Raw genomic sequence first — 17,141 nt, 5'->3', positions numbered from 1 at the left:
TTTACAGTTCGTGCAAGTAGGTTTCAGTTCTTTGGCTAATTTGCATGTGTAGGTCAGGTGTCCCTGCCCACACTTGAGACATCTTGGCGAATTCTTACAAAACATCTGACCGTGTCCATATCGTTAACATCTGAAGCAAATCATGTTGCTTAGATTGCATCTGTATCTTCTAAACTTGAATCTTAGGTCCAGCAGAGTTTTCTTTCTGTAGATGTTTCTACTCACTTCGTTCCTCTTGAATGATGCAAAGAAAACTGGTAACTTTATTTCCTTTCCATCAATTTCCTTGGTAAACTGCGTTACGTTTAATACAGGGAATTCATCTTTAACCAACTCAGCCTTGATTTCTTCCACAGACAAGTCGTCAGGCAATCCACGAATAACCACTTTCAGCGGTGTATCTTTCTTAGGGTGAAAGGTGCTAAATTGCACTTCATCTTTCATTAGCACAGCTAGTGCTCTATCTCTTTGATCGGCTGTATTAAAAAACAGAGTGATTTTATCGTTAGTCAAAACACCAACGTAATCCTTGACATCAAATTTGTTAAATTGTCCTCTCAATTCGCTCCATTTCACATCCGGTCTTGGGCAGAAAATTGGTGCAAGTCGTTCACTTTTATGAGCTGTCACGGAATTACATAGCCACTGGATCAGGAACTGTAACGAGAGCTTCAAAACAATTCGACGTTACTCCTTTGGAAATCTCAGTAGCAGCGAGAGTATTCTTCGTAGGGGTTTTCAACGGTTCCTTAACAGGAGCAGCGAAAATCTTAGCAGTCTTCGTAGGCGTTTGCCATTCATCATCTGTAGTTTTCTGTCATATGAGAAACTGCTTTCTCTTCCTTTCAGCTTGCCTTCGGTGAAATTCAATCACAATCGGATGCTTTTTGGGAAATTCTTTCATGAAATCTTTATCACAGAATTGATCCAACGAAAGGCTTTCTTCCTCCATAAGGGCAAGGAAAATCTAAGCGGTTTCCTTAGTGCTGACTTAGCAGGCCTGCCGTTTCGTAATTGTTCTTGCAGAACATCCACTTTGTTAAGAGCTTCGTATATCTCTTTATTTGCAGGATCATCCAAAGCATGACCAAAATTCTTTAATACAGCATACGACTGGTCCCCAAGGACTGAACGATGTTCGTTAGGCATAGCGATAATGCACGAGGCAAGGGACGTACTTCGAAATATTCACGTGGTTAAAACTAGAGAAGCATCGGAGATAGACAATCTTCACGTATGAAAGCCACACCTTGAATGAGATATACCATCTATGCTATATTGGATATAATATTCAAAGATTAGTATCAAGGCAACACATGATCATTTGAGATTCAAAATACCAGAACCCTGGACCCCGCCCATACGCTATACACAGCATTTGGGATTTCGATTTCATATTATATTATATGAGCATTCGGGTAATATTCCATATACTCGGTCTTTCTCTTCATATTTATCACTCTTTTATTTTAGTATCAATTAATCAATCAATCAGACAAATTATTGCTGTTTCCAGCTCATGAAGAGTTGCGTATAAGCACATGACTTTAAAAATTCTGAAGTTGAAGCTGAACTATTGAAGTGATAAAAAAAGAAGACCCAAAGCATGGCAGGCGTAGAGGGAGGTGTCAGTTATGAGAAGTAGGCGTGTCTACAAACCAGAGCAGGAACGCTGAGTCCGGAGGGCGGTGCTATCCCCTGAAACCCGAGCAAAATCGAAATTAAGAAAAGTTAACATCAAATTCATCATGCAAAAGAATAACAGAAATTGTACAAGTCCATTTTTATCATCTGTTCAACCATCCTAAGGGCAAGTAATACTTTGTCCTGGGGCAAATCAATTTTCTTACATTTTTCCTCAAATTCTAGGAATTTGACTGCAATCTTCTGAAATTTTTTATCCATTGCGAAATCCACTTTAGCTGGAGTACTAGCAACTGAGTGGGAGTCTGATGGCATACTATTTTCTTTCTGTAATGGTATTTCAGTCAAGGGAAAGAATAAATTTTTGTTAACCTTTTAACGTTAACCGTGTTTATTCCAGACCTTTGTATTCAGTATGTCTATATCAAAACCAAGTGGTAGTAAAATTAAACGAAAAATCGCTGACGAACATAGAATATTCCAAGTAAAATGGGAATTAGAATATTCTTGCTGTGAAATAAAAGATAAAATAATCTGCTTGATATGTAATAATCCTATTAATGTACCAAAGTTACATAATATTAAACGTCATTACGAACAACACAAATTGAAATATAACAATTACGAAGGATTAAGGAGAGAAGAAAAGTTGAAAGAGCTGAAGTTAGGAGTGAAAAAGCAACAGTCCATGTTTAGTAAAGTATTGCAAGAAAGTGAAGCGGTGGTACATGCAAGCTACGTCTTGTCCGAGTTGATAGCTAAACATTCGAAGCCTTTTACTGACGGTGATTTCATCAAGGAATGCCTAATGAAAGCTGGAAAAATTGTTTGTCCTGGAAATGTGAAGGCTTTTCAATCAATTTCATTGTCTCGAAATACAGTTGCAGAAAGAGTTACTGATTTAGCTGCGAATTTAAGTGATCAGATCAAAGCAAAATCATCTAGTTTCGAAAGTTTCTCCATTGCCTGTGACGAGAGCAAGGACATTAGTGGCAAAGCTCAATTAGCAGTGTTTCTTCGTTCTTGTGACAAGAATTTTAACATTTTTGAGAAATTACTGGAACTAATACCGATGCCTGGTACTACCACAGGAGAAGATATATTTACTTGTGTTTTTGGACTTCTGCAGAAATACAATCTACCTTTGGCAAAATTAAATTCTGTAGCTACACATGGCGCTCCATCAATGACCGGGAAAAACAAGGGCTTCGTAGCATTACTAAGGAAAAAAACTTAGTGAAATTCACGAATCAAACATTCATCACATGCATTGTATTATACATCAAGAAGTTCTATGCACGAAAGTAATAAATATGGAGAATGTTTTGTCATATATAAAAAAAGTTATAAATTTTATAAGATCTCGAGGTTTAAATCAGCGTCAATTCACTGCTTTCTTAAGTGAGTTAGATTGGAATATTTGGGTTTGTCCTTCTATACCGAGGTACGTTGGTTATCTTGCTCCAAGATTCTCAAATAATTCTGGGATTTGAAAGAAGAAATATGTCAGTTTTTAAAAACGAAAAATCAAGACGTAAGTTTGTTTTACGATCCAATATGAATACAAGATTTATCTTTCTTGGTTGATATAACCAAACACTTAACTGATTTAAATTTATCGTTACAAGGAAAAGATCATATCATTATGAACATGTTCGACATAATTAAAGCATTCAAATGTCAACTAGTTCTTTGGGAAAAACAACTTAAAAATGAAGATTTGACGCACTTCCCGACGTGCAGCATGAACAAATCAAATTTAGATGATACTTCTTCGTATCAAAAATACGCAGAAAAAATTGCAAATTTAACAACTGAATTTGAAACGAGGTTTAATGATTTTAGTTCCCTCAAAGACAAATTTTTTTTGTTTTCTTCGATTTTCTCAATAAGTATCGACTCATTACCCAGCCATATGCAAATGGAGGTGATCGAAATTCAATGCAACTCAAATTTGAAAGCAAAATTCATTGAAGTGGGCGTGCCTGAATTTTACAAATATTTACCAGCCAGGTTTGAAAATACTCGAAAATTCGCATATGAAATTATTTCCATGTTTGGTAGCACTTATCGGTGCGAGCAGTTATTTTCAGTCATGAAAGGTAATAAGTCTCCTATTAGAAAACGTATTAATGATGCTCACCTTGGGTCAGCATTGAAAGTTATCACTGCAAACAAAATTTCTCCCAAAATAGGAAAGATAATAGCAGAGAGATGTCAAGTATCAGGACGTAAACATTAAATTTTTCTTGTTCTTTTCTATATATATATATATATATATATGTTTATTATTGTATTATTCGAAATAAATCTACGTTTCTATGAATATTGATTTTTTTTTTTCAGCTTGCCTAAAGTTAAACCTTGTTTGTTTGGCCCAAGTGTACCTATAAGTTTGACATCCCTGATGTAAAGCGATAATCTCACTCTTCTTTCCAGTACACCATTGTTATGGTGTACTGAAAGAGATCATACAACATTCATCTTAACACTACATCACAGGACACACTTTACATTATACTATGCATATTACACAGACTTCAGTGAGGCAAGGAAAGCTTATACTCAAGGCCTGCCACTGTGAAAATGTTCTTTTGTGTTTTCGGTGGCCTGCCTGAAATTTCTACTAACCGCAAGATTGCACTACTAGTCCGCTACGCTTTGGGACGTTAACAATGAGCAAAATGGCACCCGAGGCAAATACCTGTCTTCTTATATTCAGAATTTAAAAACGATTAATCTGTAGTTGTCTGAAATTATGCATTTCTTTTTAATAAAAATATTTTTATTTAGAAAGCATGAAATTTCAAGGATATCCCCCTTTTTGTTTTTTTTCATATATAATCGTCAAATACTAGATTCTAATTTTAATTCCTGCATGCATCTAGCTATTTTTGATTGTACTTATTAGAGTTACCTATTCTAATTTAAGGGTTATTTAGAGCACATGTTTTACTTTTAAATTATTTATATAGTACGAAGTTAGCAGGTAGTTTCAAAACATAAACTATTTCAGCACAAAATTTTCATCGCATTAATATAAGTTGTCCTGTGAAACAAAATAATTTGGACCAACTATTAAATATGTAATTAATAAATTAATAAATGATGATCTAAAATTTGTTAATACATAAGAGAAAAAGTATTTCTAAAAGCAATTGGGTTTCAGGTACTGAAGATTTTTTCTCTTTTTTAATTAATATAAAATACTTTTTTAGGAAATATCAAAAAATAAAATTTTAAATAATGCAGATTTTGAGCTCTAAAGAGTAAACGCAACACTACAGATATTCAAAACAATACCAAGTATTTCAATAGCACAGGCAGCATATAATAATGACATACATGACATTAATCACAATGAATCTAGCCTCTTAGTGATGAATATCATCATATACTCTCTCTGTCCCAAGTTAGTTGCTACATTTGAGTACTGATTATTGATACTGAAGAGTTTATGATTTTGTTTGAACATTTTCGAGAAATTTCAGAGTGCTACGTTATCAGTCAACAACAACTGTACTTCGGATCTCGGATCTTCAAGCACATAATTAGTCTTTGGTCATGAGACCTTTACTAATATATTCCTCATCAAGGAGGTTAGAATACATGGAGATCGCGTCTCTGCTATTGCAGTACGAAGAAACTGAAGCCAGGGGAAGGAAATAAGCCACGCCACGTGAGGGCAAGGAAACGATTACCTTACTAAGCGATGTGAGGTAAAACGCCAGCTGGTTTCAAGTTCTGAGTGCGTTTTCTGATTTTGTATGCGTAGATGTGAAAGTCACTGAATTGTTACAGCGAAATAATGTCTACATTTCTGACTTCATGTCCATGTAAAAGAATGTTTTAGAACGTGCATATACAAGTAGAATAATCGAAACTTGTGTTTCAATGGCCTTCAAGAAAGAGTTTGAGATTTTCTTTGTGTAAAGTACAGGAAGAAACATATATAGTTCTCAGATTTACATTTTCATACTAATAATAAAAGCGGTATTCGTGATTAACTTATCTGTGATAGCAAAACCATAAGTAAACAAGGGGAGGGGGAGTGGCTAGCTCTCCATGGAAAAGAAAACAGTTTACTTTAATGTCTGATCATAATTACATTACAGGCCTTTTATGTGTTTAACTACATTTTATTTTGTGCTGAAGTAGATATATAATAACTGGATTTGATTTTTAGTCACTTTTGTTGTGTGAGTTTTAAAATACCAACATAAAGTTTACATATTTCTATCATTGTTTATTCAAATTAAGTATTTTCGAAACATAAGTAATATTTATAACATGAAAAAGTTGAGAATTATATATACATAGAACAAGCAAATTAGAATCAAATAATAGTTTGAGTACATAGTTACTGTTCTGTGTTCACAGTACTTTTAATGCTAGCATTCATTAATTAAAGGATGCAATTACATAATGTAGAAATTATTGCAATTACATAATGTAGAAATAAAATGAAATGGCGAAAAAAGTAAGGGTAAGAGGACGTGAAGAATCTGCGATACTTTACGACTACCAGGAACAAAATTGGCTGTGGTTAGAGCACGTCAATCTTTCTAAGCCACGACTACTAAGGCCATGCTTCCCCCCTTTTTTGGCTTCACTTGGACTGCGTGGAGGGCATCTCCATGAGAAGAAAGTTAACTCAGAAATATCTCCAATCTAACGCTGAACTAACAATTGGGAACAATAACAACTTATATAGCATAAATAATGTCATAAAAATAGTGAGGTATTATGAGATTATTACTTTGAAACCGATGTTTCGAATTGATGCCCAAGAAGAACCAATATTTCCCATTCTCCTTCATTGCACATCTTTCAAAAAAGTAAAAAAATCATCCAATGAATTTCCTGTATAATTTTTTTAAATGTGAAACGTTTGTTTTATAAGCTGTAAAAATTTCCGAAGTTTGTAACCGATATAGTTTTAGATATGAAATTTTCAAATTAATGGGCGTCAAGAAGTCTAAAAATATGAACGATTTTCAAAAATTCTCCCAAAATATTTTTAAAAAAAAATTATGCTAAAAATTTCATTTAATTTTTTTTTTCTCCACAATGTGTTATGGTGCAAACTAAAATATTCTGAGATTCTCAGTTTATTTGTTAATATTTGCAAAAAATCGTTTTAACTTTAAATTTGAAAAACATCTAATCCTCTAAAAATCAAAAGTGTGACACCACATCCACAAGCAGTGTATGTACAAAGTTTGAGTTCTATATCTTATCGGGAAGCAGTTTAAAAATCCATGACTATCTTTTAAAAATAGCGAAAAGCACCAAGAGTGAACTAAATAACAGCTTATAAAATAATAATAATAATAATTAAAAAGCATATATTTTTCAGGAACCATTACGAAAGTTCAGGTACCAGTTGCGAAAGTCCAGATTACAAAATTAACAACAGTAAACAACGTTAAAAATGTGCAAACAGTATTAGAAATCTGCCAATTCGGAGACGTGATTGTTCACAGAGGCTTAGGTGTAAAGGGGAAGGAAGACGGTGGTCTGAACGGGTCCTAAAGACGAAACTCTTTCATGTCTCCTTTTTCTCTCCTTGCTAACGGCAGCTGTGCGAAGGACGTTGCATGTGAACGGGGCTCAACTCTTCCCTTGCCTGATTTTGCATTATCCTTAATTTATGGACATGAGTGTATTTCAAATTATAGAAGATATTTAATGGTATGTACACATTTTTTACACGATAGATATTAACAAAGAAATAAATTTACATGTATTGTTAAATTTACACACATTATATTACTATTAGTAAATAAATTTTCACATGCAGAGAATTAAATTTCACATTTTATTAATATTTAGGAAAAATGAATTTTACTTTAGTTCATTACAAATGCATGAATTAATAATAATTTACTTTATATTATGCAGTACAAAGTCCGAAATCCGTACGTCCATCATCCGGAATGAACTAAAATTTGAATCTCAAAACCACCAACAAAGTGTTTCTCGTAGGCTTTTATGCATGCACATTTGGTTCCCCCCTCCACGCATAATAAAACATCTGGAGAGTCCCGATTCTTAATTTTACTTCGACACTAAATAAAATACAGTCAAAAGTTGTTCATCCGGATGCCCATAATCCGGACCTCAAAGCTACAAACTTTCTGCGCATACGTCAACATGTAATGCGTTCACGCATGCGCTCAATACATTTACGCATGCGCATTTAATGTATAACAAATGGTCTAAGCTAAGCTAAAATTATCTATTTCAGTTAATGTTGCAGATTGCATTGTTCCTTAATCTTTGAATTGGATCCTGCTTATTATCTTTTGCAGACTGTTAAAGCAATTGTATAAAAGTAAGCTTAAACTTTCGATTATGTCAAATAGAATTTCCGATGCTGGAGGATCCATTGCAAGGGATCTACAAAGCGAAAGCATGTTTCGATGTCCATCAAACAAAAAGTGGAATTGCTGGAAAAAAATGGATAAAGTCATATCCTTTGTTTCTCGAACAATTCCGAAATCTGTTTATCAATTTCACGCTGCTCTGCGGGGGGGGGGGGTTGCGGCGCGCAGTGACCTGGAAGTTGATTTGTCAGCACTATCCTTATCTTCAGGGCAGATTTTTTTATTTTACTCGGCTTTTAATTCATTGCTAAATGTAGTATTTCATCTCGATGTACTCTGTCTTTGATATGATTTAAATCAAACTCATTATAAATATCACTAGTACACATCAAATAATGTTCTGATTGCAATTTTCTAATTTTGACTATGCGTAATGTATGCTTTACGCATGCGCGTGTTGAAAGAAATGTTTAATAAAGTAAACAAATAAATATTAAGCTTTTTTTTTTTTTTTTTTTTTTTTTTTTTTTTTTTTTTTTTTGTAAATTTTGATATCCTTTAGATCATAATTGTTCTTTATTTCATAAATTACGGTTTCATATTTTTAATTTTATAATTTCTGCATGCCATCTTACCAGCTTTAAACTGATGATCTATAATCTGGAAAAATCGATAATCCGGAATCGCCGAAATCCCGACGAGTCCGGATTAAAGATTTTTAACTGTACCTTGTTACTGAAAAACAATCATTTTAGCATAAATTTGTACAATCAGTAATTTGGCTCCGTTGCTGCGTATCTGCTTGGTACACATCTCAAACAGAAACATTCCACATACATACATTGTTGATCTGATGCCAACCTGGCGAATCATTATTTATTATACTTTTCTTTCATCACCGCATGTTTATCAAAACATGACAACTTGGGTAATGACTCATGTAGTGATGCCTAAACAATTTTTTATGGTAGTAATTGAATAATAAAGGAGTATGGTAACCTTTTATGTTGACATTGCGCTTGGTGATGATTACAGATTTAAGTTAAATGCATTAAAAATGTTGACGAGGAAAAATTTACCAAAAATTTATTTCCATATGCTAAAAATAGATTTTGTTGATGATACTAATAGACCCAAAAATTATGTTTAGGCCTATTTGAATTAAGAATAACTGATTTGTTATTCACATAAATCCAGAACCAGTGCCAGAGCTCGTATGGCCGCACTGAGTCGCAGAAGTTAGGACCCATAGAGACAGCATCAGGCCGTAAGATATCTAGCACTGGCCCTCAATAAGGCTTAAGTATATGTGGAAATTTATTTATTCAGAACTCTGATAAGCCTTAAGCGTGTGCAAGAAAAAGACATAAGTATTATAAATAACTAAACTAATACAATTCAGGCTTAATAGTCTCAGTGCGCGATAGAAGCAAGATAAAATGTAACGGAACAACTTGTCGTTAGTCGCCAAGCTCATGATGCATAGCCAAATATGTATAGTGAAGGATAGCTGAATTTGATGATGATAGCCGCCAATTTTAAAGGGTTTTAGATATCACAAAGCAAAGGTGAAATTTTCCAATTAATGAATTTTGTAAAGAAATGTGGAGAAGTGGTAATAAATGAAGATGATATAAAAAAAGTTTCTCATTCTGATGACAATGCTTCTCAGTCATCAATCAATTAATGAATGGCAATGTCTGTAGTATCGTTCTAGATCCAAAAATACCGCTACTGATAGTGAAGAAAGTGACAGAGAAGTTACTGAAAACGAGAAAATTTCGATTGACAAGTTAGTTGGAAATTTCGAAGCAGCAGTTACAGGATTTCAACAGTATAACTGAACAAAAGATTATATCTACGGAATTAAAGAGAAAGTATAGAACAAAAACGAAGCAATTTAAACAACTTTCATTGAAAGAAATGTTGAATAAAGTAAACAAATAAATATTAAGCTTTTTTTGTAAATTATGATACCCTTTAGATAATAAATTATTAATTATTTCATAAATCACAATGTATTTTTAATTTTATGATTTCTACATGCCATCATACTAAAATCCCAAATCCGGAATTGACCTGACAAGTTCCAATTTCGGACTTTGTAGTGTATTACTTTGATTTTTAAGAACTATGCTTAATATTATTTAATTTTAAATTTTTAATTAATAATTTAGGACACCTGCTTAAATAAATTTAATACTTAAAATTATTTATAATAAGTTTATATTCTTATTCTAGAGATGTGTTTCTTCGCATTAACGTTTAGATGAAATAAGTTGATGAAAAATTAGAAAATGTGTCATGAAAAAATGTTTAAATTCTCAAAAGACTAGAATTAGTCATTCTCTTTTAAAAATCAAGTTCTAATAAATGATGAGTGAAAACTTAAAATGAGTGATTGTTTCACAACGTCGACAAATTGCCATTATGCAGCAGTAAATAATTTCGTCTTCAGTGCAGGCAAAGACATTGTTAAAGTTACTACAACCTCATTGTTGCCAGTCGGACCATTATTGCTATGTTTTTACTGCATCTTGTGTTAGGTGGGTTGTCATCAGATATAATTGTCGGGTACAGTGAAAAGTCGTTAATTCGGACAAGACCTTTACGGCTGCGCATATGCATGTGCGCATGCGCATAATACGTTTACGCACGAGCGTTTAATGTACAACGAACGGTATAAGCTAAAGTTATCTAATTATCTATTTCAGTTAATGTTGCAGATTGCGTTGTTCCTTAATGTTCGAATTGGATCTGGCTTATTATTTTTTGCAGACTGTTAGAGCAATTTTATAAAAGTAAGCTTGAACTTTCGATTATGTCAAATAGAATTTCCGATGCTGGAGCTCCCAAAGGATCTACAAAGCTGTTTGTATGTTTCGATGTTCATCAAACAAAAAGTGGAATTGCTGCAAAAAATGGATATAGGCATATCCTTTGTTTCTCTAACCATTCCGAAATCTGTTTATCCATTTCACGCTGCTCTGCGGCAGGGGGGGGGGAACGCCGCGTCGCGCAATGAATTGGAAGTTGATCTGTCAGCACTATCCTTATCTTCAGGGCAGATGTTTTTATTTTATTCGGCTTATAATTCCTTACTAAATGTAGTATTTCATCTCGATGTACTCCGTCTTTGATATGATTTAAATCAAATTCCTCGTCATTATAATTCACTTCCGATAGCGAAGAAAGTGACACAGAGGTTATTGAAAACGAAAAAATTTCGATTGACAAATTAGTCGGTATTCTCGACACAGCAGTCATATTACTTGAATAGTGGAACTTTGTAACTGAACAAGAAATTATGTCTGTTTATGGAATTAAAGAGAAATTATTATCACATAAAAGGAAGCAACTTTAACAACTTACATTGAAAGAAATGTTTAATAAAGTAAACAAATAAATATTAAGTTTTTTTTTTTTTTTTTTTTGTAAATTTTGATACTCTTTAGATCATAATTGTTCTTTATTTCAGAAATTACGGTTTCATATTTTTAATTTTATAATTTTTGCATGCCATCTTACCAGATTTAAACTGATGATCTATAATCCGGAAAAATCAATAATCTGGAATCGCCGAAGTTTCGACGAGTCCAGATTAACGACTTTTGACTGTATAAGCATATGAAGTATGATCTCAGACTTTGAAATTTTGTGACAAATAAATTTATTGAAATTACTGCCAATCATTCCAGCAACTAAAAATCCCTAATGTTTAAAATGGCAACAAAATTGCTATCTTTGTGAATGGTGCCATGTAAATTTGTTTAAATCCAAAAACTGGTAGGGGTTTATTAACTCATTATTTTATTATTTTTAACTGTATTGTCATCATCTCCGACCACGCTGCAAACTTTTTAACATATATAAGAGCAGAATCTTTGGAGTTAAAAGCAAGCTTTTTTTGGCATCAGTCACTAATCATCTACAAACTTTTTTCACTCAGCTCTCAGATTTATATCACTCAGCTGTAGGCTTTGTTAGTCGAATTGCTCATATGATTCAAGAGGTGTAAGCTAAAATGTATAGTAAGACCTTGCTATTACTTACTTCAGTTTTATCTTGACTTTTATGTTCCATTAATCCTGAAAGAAGTAGTGACTTGTTCTGTAATTGCATAATGCATATTAACAGTGTAAGCTATTAATTAAAGTTCTAACAAAAATATTTATATTAAACCTTCTTCTGAGTTTAGTGTTACTTCTTTGGAAGGAGTGATAATTCGCCTGTCTGCATGGAGCCAGAATTTGAAGTACTTTAATTCCATACAAATGGTGTTGCATAGTTTTACATTGTCTTTTATAGAATCATTTTGCTGAACCCCACAGTCTTTTAGTATTTTGAGTATGTGCATCAGTACAAATGGTCCCATAACTTTGAAAATACTTCATCTTTTGCTATTCTGTAGAAAACAGGTGATAAGTTTCTTGTGATTATCTTAAATATTATCATATTTATGTAATTATTTTAAGTGGAGAAGTATTTTGATTTTTGATATTATTGTACATTTCTAACCACTACTTTTGCTTTGAATCCTATATAATGTTTCATCCTTTTTGAATAGACCCAGAAGTCATCACATGATACACATCATGCTGGACATGCAGCTAGAGGTTATTGCCATCACTGAAAAATATTGTCAAGCTATTTTAAGTTGTCTATTGAATCTTTTCATATTGAATTGTGTTCTTCTTATTTCCTGAATAAAGAGTTTCATACCCATAAAATATGATACAATTAATTTGAAGCGGATTGTGTGGGATATGATAAGCACATAATGAATTATATCTTTCTTTACACACAAGATATTTCTTATATTTTGTATACATGTAAGTATTTATCACAGCATTGTAGACATTTTAGTCTTTGGCCGTTATGAAGGCCAGAAGTGGTGGTCATTTTTTATTATGGACGCACCTCACAGGTGACCATTATTGCCTCCTATGAAGAGATAAACAATTAAACAATTTACATCCACGTATTCTCCAGGAATCAAACCCTGGCCCTTCGGTACGGTAGTCAGAGTCACTAACTACTTTCTCATCTGGGCGGCAGTTACTGCATTATACCTTTCTATAGGACATAGACAGTCATTGTTTCTAAAGCATTCTGCACACCTCATCATAAAGTTCCTAACGTAATTTCCGGAAGAAAGGCCGCATCAGCGTAAACGCCGCACTCGAGAAAAATGGCGGAAAAAAATTAAAATTACACAGAAACACCGCATCAGCGTAAACGCCGCAATAGATTAAATTGCGCGTGACATCGTCGTGGGCCGTATAGATGCAAAAACGCAACCTAAGTCCTGATATATGACATACTAGTTAAGAAAAATGCATGAAATGAAACCATAACTCAAAAATAAATTAAAGGTAAGAAATGGGGAAAATATATTTACCTTCACGTATATACTTATATTTACCCACTAAAGAAGTCCATATTTGTAATACTCATACTATACAGTCAAAAGTCGTTAATTCGGACACCCATAATTCGGAATGATCTATAATCCGGACATCAAAACTAAAAACTTTCTGCGCATGCGCCGCGTTGACACATGCGCAGAGGCATTCACGCGTGCGCGTAAGACCTTTTACGACTGCGCATATGAGTTTGCGCAAGTGCAGAATACGTTTTCGCGCGCGCATTTTATGTATAATGGACGTATAAGCTAAATAATTATCTATTTCAGTTAATGTTGATGATTGCGTTGTTCCTTAATTTTCGAATTGCATCCGGCTTATTATTTTTTGCAGACTGTAAGAGCAATTTTATAAAAGTAAGCTTAAACTTTCGATTATATCAAATAGAATTTCCGATATATATTTGTTAATATGTAAAGGATCTAAAGCGAAAGTATGTTTTGAAATCCATATCTGTTTATCAATTTCACGCTGCTCGGCGGCGGGCGCGTAATGAATTGGAAGTTGATTTGTCAGCACTATCCTTATCTTCAGCGCAGATGTTTTTATTTTATTTGGCTTATAATTCCTTACCAAATGTAGTATTTCATCTCGATATGCTTCGTCTTTGATATGATTTAAAACAAGTTCCTCGTCATTATAATTCGCTTCCGATAGCGAAGAAAAGTGACAGAGGTTATTGAAAAGAAAAACATTTCGATTGACAAATTAGTCGGTATTCTTGACACAGCAATTATAGGACTTGAACGGCGGAACTTTGTAACTGAACAAGAAATTATGTCTGTTTAATAGAATTAAAGAGAAAGTATTATCACATGAAACGAAGCAAAACTTAAACAACTTACATTGAAAGAAATGTTTAATAAAGTAAACAAATAAATATTAAGCTTTTTCTTTTTGCAAATTTTGATACCCTTTAGATCATAATTGTTCTTTATTTCATAAATTACGGTTTCATATTTTTAATTTTATAATTTCTGCATGCCATCTTACGAGATTTAAACTGATGATCTATAATCCGGAAAAATCGATAATCCGGAATCGCCGAAGTCCCGACGAGTCCGGATTAACGACTTTTGACTGTATTATAAAAAATGTTGCAACAACGAAATATTAAATTTGGTTGACAAAAGGAAATTTTAAATTTTACTTACGAATTACAGCAAACTATACATCATATGAAGCCATCAAAATCTGATTCTTCACTATCTGAATTAAAAAGATTTAGTAAATCCTGATCTAAGTCTTCCAGATCGTCACATTCATCCTCTTGGTTTACAGTCTCTTTATCTAAGAATATAATTTCAGCTTCTTTGAACCCTGCTATTATTGACGATTAAGGAAATTTTAAATTTTACTTACGAATTACAGCAAACTATACATCATATGAAGCCATCAAAATCTGATTCTTCACTATCTGAATTAAAAAGATTTAGTAAATCCTGATCTAAGTCTTCCAGATCGTCACATTCATCCTCCCAGTTTACAGTCTCTTTAGCTAAGGATATAATTTCAGCTTCTTTGAACCCTGCTATTATTGACGATGTTTCTACCTATTACCATGCACTTCCTGCCCACTTTGCAATTTCTTCATAAGATGCTCTACGCATTTTACCGCTTTTGGTTTATGTATGCAATCCTTCACTCATCCAACACTCCCACCGCTTTCGGACTTCCAACTTTGAAGGATCTAACGGTTGAAGGATCTAACGGAACCTGAGAAATCTAACGGTTGTAAGAGTTTTGTCAAACCACCAGGAATTATTGCTTCGGTCGTAGACAATTTTTGACATTTGGTTTTCACTGACTCAAAGAAATAAGCACGCATGGAATCCATTATCAATAACTCCTTTGGTTGAAAAAAGGATCCCATACGACACTGCCAAACTTTTTGTAGCCATTCATGCATGATTGTTTCGCACATCTAGCCGTTCGCGTTTGCACAAATAATTACGTCATTAGAAAAATCTCCCTTCGGAATAGTCTTTCGTTTAAAAATTATCATCGGATTTAGCTTGTCACCATTTGCGGCACAAGCTAACACACATGTAAATGACATTCTTTCATGCCCCGTCACAAACACAGATACAGTTTTTGCACCAGTTTCATCAACAGTTCTGTTTGCAGGAAAGTCGAAAGCTAACGGCGTTTCATCCATATTTATTATCTGTGACCGAAGAAGTTTTTTTTTTTTTTTTTTTTTTTTTTTTTTTTTTTGTCAATAATAGCTGTCACATATTTAAGAAAAGATGACTTTTTATCCTGCCAATCCATTGGTAATTGTTGCCCGACTATTGTTCTAGTATGCACAGAAATATTTTTTCTTTTCATAAATCTGCTACACCTCCTTTGAAATCATTTATGTTCATTCGTTTTGCTATAAATTTTGCTTGTAAGCGAATTTTTACAATCAAAATTGCCATTCCCTTTCCTCATTGCTCCTTTATCCAGTTTTCAAGGTCGTCCTCTAGATTTGGCCACCTTACAGTACCAATTCTTTTGGCTCATTTCTGTTGTGGCATATATTTAAGAAGTTCTTTTTCAGTCCTCCAACATCGAATACGTCTGTCGTCCACTTCAAACTCTCGAGCTGCTGCTCGATTTCCAATTTGTTCAGCACGTGAAATTACTTTAAGCTTAAAACCAGCAGTATAGCTTCTGTGCCGTTTAGGGACATTTTCAAAAATTTTCCGCTCCCTTCTTACTTAAAAACTATCCAACAAGTACTTGTACCCAAACTTATGGGATCTGTACTTGGCAGAATGCCAAGAAAAATCCATTCATGCTGAAGGGGAAATACGCCAGAGTTCGTTATTGCGAGGCAGGTGGATTCGTGTCCGCTTTTGAAAAAAATTGCAGGAAAGGCAAGTGGGGAAAAGTTGGGTCCTGGAAGATTCATCGAATGGCAGAGGAGAGACAATATTCAAACTGATGAGAATGTTGATTTGAAAGGGGAAAGAATGTTATTGTTCTGAGATCTCATTTAGGGTGAATAAGGCATGTAGGTCTGTTCAAGGAAAAGAATGTAAACAAAATAACGTTCGCAAAAAGTAACTAAGTGGTCTTTTGTTGGGAACAGCACCAGTCTATGCGCAATGACAAGCCATTCAAACTATGTACACTGACAATCATAGGAAATATTTTATTTCTTTCGGAAATTACGGTAATTCAGTTCTGCGTTTCTTCATCCATGCCCCAAATAGAAGATGCATAGAAGAGAGAAGGACAATGACAAGCCATTCAAACTATGTACAATGACCATCATAGGAAATATTTTATTTTTAGTGCACCTAAACGCCGCATGGGTAGAAACGCCACAGCGTTTCTTTCGGAAATTGCGGTAATTCAGTTCTGCGTTTCCTCATCCATGCTCCAAATAGAAGATGCATAGAAGAGAGAAGGACAAAGACCCTCTCTCATCTATGCATCTTCTATTTGGAGTATGGATGAGGATCCATAGACGTTGTTATTAAAAAAAGTCAAAATGTATTCCTCAAAATTAAACAGATTGATAATCGTGCACTTCAACAGTTACCAGCGTATGATCCTGCTATTCGCAGCTTGCAGAAAAGACCGCTCCTTCATCGGACGTGAATACAGTATCTATCTTCCAGTTAGAAGGCGTAGACATGCCCCTTTCTTCTATGGCATTCGGAGCTGAGACAGCGAGTGTACAATACGCACAGCAGATCTCTCCAAATTTCTATGTTTCTGACCCAGTCCCGTAGGTGGTCAGAGAGTA

The sequence above is a fragment of the Stegodyphus dumicola genome, chromosome 11 (genome assembly GCF_044657685.1).
Source record: "Stegodyphus dumicola isolate Sdum_Otavi_A_Nest chromosome 11, ASM4465768v1".
NCBI lineage: Eukaryota > Metazoa > Arthropoda > Arachnida > Araneae > Eresidae > Stegodyphus > Stegodyphus dumicola.
The sequence above is the reverse complement of the archived record's forward strand: the minus strand, read 5'-3'. Positions refer to the sequence as shown.